The sequence below is a fragment of the Lactuca saligna genome, chromosome 9 (assembly GCF_052625555.1).
Source record: "Lactuca saligna cultivar CGN05327 chromosome 9, ASM5262555v1, whole genome shotgun sequence".
In the NCBI taxonomy this organism is placed as follows: domain Eukaryota; kingdom Viridiplantae; phylum Streptophyta; class Magnoliopsida; order Asterales; family Asteraceae; genus Lactuca; species Lactuca saligna.
The window spans coordinates 165,282,477-165,287,245 of record NC_136425.1 but is presented as its reverse complement, the minus strand read 5'-3'; the positions used below and the strand labels follow the sequence as shown (position 1 = coordinate 165,287,245).

The 4,769-nt window shown below is 32.5% G+C and overlaps 1 pseudogene; it reads right to left on the bottom strand.

Annotated features, from left to right (window-relative positions):
- Positions 1 to 460: 460 nt before the first annotated feature.
- LOC145017618 (polyphenol oxidase I, chloroplastic pseudogene) lies at positions 461 to 2,411 on the bottom strand (annotated as a pseudogene).
- Positions 2,412 to 4,769: the final 2,358 nt, after the last annotated feature.

Here is a 4,769-nt window from a genome sequence, read left to right as displayed (position 1 = left end):
ACACAAAATCCAAATACAACAAGACACATCCACACACATTTCCTAGTTGGTATTTTAAATTCTCTCACATACACCTCCTGCTGTCCCGTCTCTAAAAAGAACACATAACTCGCCAGAAGACACAATTCTCTGCCTCGTTTTACATGCAAACCACAGACAAGACACATGCACACACAATACAAACAAAGCATGCTTGTGAGGAATGTGTACGTAAGTAGGTGAAATATGAGCATATCATCAGCAATAATACATGAAATAGTATGAGCGAAACAAGAAAATTTTTATTAGTTGATCAACTTTAATTGAAATACACATGCACGAGTGATAACACATTAACGCTACCAACTTATTGCCCTTTTTTGAGGTTAAGAGAACTCAGCAAATTCTCCTAATTAAACACAACACAGAAAACGAACTTATTACATGGACATGAAAATGCGATTACATTATATATTGAAGTTTAAACGATGGGGACCAGCTCAATCTTGATCTCTGAAATTGTGATATCATCGGACCCTGTCCTAGGAACCAAAGTCACCATAATAGAGTCATCATCTTCAGCTTCAATGTCCTCCAACAACTCTGTTAACCCGAATCTCGCGGCACTTGTCATGAACATCTTCTCGCCGGATTGATGGTGAGGCAACTGCGCAAAGCTACCTGCAAACTCGCTATCAGCCGCAGTGGTTTCTGGTTCATCGTCCTTGTCATCCACATACACATCAAACTTTACAAACTTCTCGCTATCGAAACAAATCCCATTCAACATCAATATCTCATTTGCTTTCTCCTTCTCCTCCTTAGTCCTGTTTACATAAGGTCTCTTCACTAGCACCTTTACTATCCCGTCTAACTTCACCGGAAATTGCACGTCATGAGAACTCCTCCCCATTCGGGCTGACCTCGCTGCCATTTGAGGATTCTTAGCACGTGGGATCGGCCGATTCCTGGCCCACGGGATACGGGATGTTTCATAGTCGTAGTTAAGCTTATTCAAGTCCACACAGTCTCGGTTATAGACACGTACAAGTTCTTCATTCTCATCGTAAAACACGTATGATGCATCTAGCCAGTCCTTGTCGGTTGGTTCTCGGTGTCCCCTGATACCCAACTCTTTCCAGATTTTCCACATCCGGTCAACATTGGCGTGGTGGGCATAAAAGATAGGGTCATACCCTGCGGAGTAGAAGTTTCCCATGTCTTCATTGTTCGGCATGCGAGGATCAGCCACCCATCGGTGCACCGCTGTGTGACAACCAGCTTCTATGGACCCAACCGATGGAGTTCCATGACTATTTTTGTCATCATGGTCCATCCCAGCGACGTATCTGCCACCGAAGAAGCTTGTTGGGTCACTAGCATTACTGATCATCTGCTTATACATCGCAGACAGATTAATAGTTATTTGGTCTATACATGAAACGCCACGGTCTTCACCGTTATAATCGATATCAACCAGAGCTGGTGGGAGGTGTCTGGCATCCCTGTAAGCGTCAAAGACGGGGTTCTCTTTGCGTTCCCTTACTTGGATGGGTTTTTCAAACAAGTCAGGGATTATCATTCCGGTGGGGTTGTCCCAATTCCAGTATGGTATCGCGAAAGTTGGGTCGTCAATCAACTTTCCCAATATTCTCTCGTAGAAATAGAGGTACCAGCGGTGGAAAGGAAAGAAGAGCCACGAGTTATGAATCTGGAGTGTGAGGTGTTCATATTCCTTGCCACTCTCTTTTTGAGTGTAAGAGCCATTGCAATAAGCGCAATGGATCTTGGCTTGTTGCTTGAAACTGTGTGGGTGATCATCTGGGAGATCCCTCATGGCCTTAATTGCTGCTTTATACTTGTCAATGTAATCGTCAGAGGCTCGTTGTGCTGCCGGACGGATGCGAACTGCGGTCTCCTTCGGGAAGACGTAATTTTTTGGGGAATTTAGTGTAAGTACTGGTGGGCAACAAGCTACCCCCCTTACAGCATCTTTGATGTTGTGTATACCTTTACTGGCAATAGCACAGTCTGAAACATTGGGAGCAGCAATGGGAACCGAGAAGGCGGACGGGAGGAAGGTCAAGTTGGCGGCACTGTAGAGAGTTCCACCGAGGCCCAGAAGCAAGTTTCTTCGGTCTACATTCTTTTTGTCAAGTGATGTTTCCAGTGTATCATATTTGTCGTCTGAGGTTTTGTTGCATGAGACTTTGAAACGATGGGTTTGGTTTTCTTGAGTATATTTGAATCGGTGAGAGGAAGTTTTGGAAAATATCGAGGAATGGGAGAAGTTGTTGGTGGTGACTTCGGTGGCTGAGGGAACGGTGGAAAAGATAAATGAAGCAATCATTGTCGCAGGTGCTAAATCTTTTCCGTTGAGCTCCATTATATAGACGAGGATTGTGGGAAATTCGACAAGGCCCAAGGGGAAATGGGTACTTTTTTTTTTTTTTTTTTTTTTTTAATTATTTTTATTATTATTATTATTATTATTATTATTATTATTATTATTATTATTATTATTATTATTATATATATATATATATATATATATATATATATATATATATATATATATATATATATATATATATATTAAGTTTTCAAAATTTAATTATATAGATAATAAATAATTAGTCTCTTTTAGTAAATAAAGATATCATACTCTTATTTATTTTTGGTACATGTCATGTTGGGTTTATTTTAAATTAGTTTTTGTCAAAATGTTATTTTTTATATTTTTCATTTTATTAAATTTTATATAATATTTAAATATAATAATTTGTAATAAATATAATAAATAGATATTAGTTTTAATTAATGGATCTACCTTTTAATTTCAAAGTTATTAAATTAAAGTCTCATTTATTATCTTTATTTATTTATCTAAAATATATGTGAAAATTTAAAATAGAAGAAAACACTTCAATTATAATAATTCAATATTTTTTTAATTTTTCTTATAAATTTAAAATTTTCAAATATTTGAACTTTTATATTTAATTTTTTTTAATAAACTTATATAATACATGAGTTTCACAACTAGCATGTTAGTATAAATCAACCAAGTATTTTATGATAAACTAAATCACACACCCATGTATTAGTGAGATATAAAAAAGTTTAAAAATAAGAGAAGGTGTTATATATATATATATATATATATATATATATATATAAATAAATAAATTGAATGGTAAATCTAACATATTCTTTAAATTATTCTTAATATCACTTATGTACCGTACGGAACATGAACCTTTGATTTCAAGAAGTGATGATAATATTTGGTACCTCTAGGCTAGAATATGGAAATATTTCTTTGTATATAAAAATTTATAAATTAAAATTTTGGACTAATATCATAAAAGTCAACGTGTAATGGAAAAAACCATAATATTATTTTTATTATTGTTTTAGCTATAATTTTCTTGCAAAATTATCACTCTAGATCACTGAATGAGTTTCATGTTTAACTTTGATACATATTTTGCAAAATTAATCGTAAAATTGAGTTTAAAGTTCAAATTTGGTCCTTGTAGATCGCAAAAAATTACACAACATGCTTTTAACTTTATTTTTCATTTTTTGTAAAATTTATTTATTTCGGTTATATATATATATATATATATATATATATATATATATAATTCATTGTCTATAAAGATTTATATATTAAAATTTTTAATGTTGAATATGTTTAAATTATTTTATCAAGACTATCGAAAATATTGTTATTCTATTGCACTCCTTAAATTTAAAGGTTTATATCAAGTGAAATTTAAAACATTACAAAAATAATAAGAAAATAATTTCTTTAAGAAGAATACATAGAGAAAATATTACATTCAATTTTAAACTCTTTAAAATTTAGCATTCATATCAAATAAAATAAAAATATTGAGAAAATGACATGTAACATCATTGTGCATAAAAATATATCATGTATCAGTAAAAATGTTTCTTTTATTGTAATATGGATTTGTCATGCAAAATTCGATTGATTTCATTATTGAAAAAATATAAAAATTCTTTTTTCACCAAATAAGTTACATTTTTCTAGGAAAACAAAACATTTTGCTGACACATAAGCATCTAATATTTTCTTTTAGTTTTTCAAAAGGGTCTTAATTTTAACACATACAATTTTTATCTATGAAAAAATTATACATTGACAATTATATCCTTTCATTTATATGAGGAAAATAGACGCTTCTATCTTTTTGTTCGAAAAAATTACAACGCCACTTTTCTTCTTCTTATGCCAACCATTGTAGCCACTACAAATCCAACACCACAAGCTATTGATCGCCCACCTTTCGCCTTGTACATGTTTCAGTTGCCCTTCTTTCTCCATGGTAAGTTTTCTTCTCCGATTTTCTAAATTAGATTGCTTTAGTTCGATTTTATGTACAATATCACATCATGATCGAATTTGTGACTTATAGATGTGTATTTTTAATGTATTAGTTTTAAATTTATTATTCCTAGTCTACTGCATATAAATCACACCTTACAGACAGTAAACCTGATCGAGTATACTATAGTTTTGATAGGCAAGGGTGTCGAGCTTAAGGGAAACTATAGTGAATTAACATTAGAATATTTGACTATAGGTTATAGTAAATTGAAGAAAGCAATAAAATGGGGATTTTGATTAAAAAAACTAAACTAAATCAATAGCTACACTAACTAGATAAACTGATTGGAAATGAATCACTTCTCAAAATCATGATTAACTTCTCAAACTCATGATAAACTTCATTAATAGTGCAATGAATTTATTATTT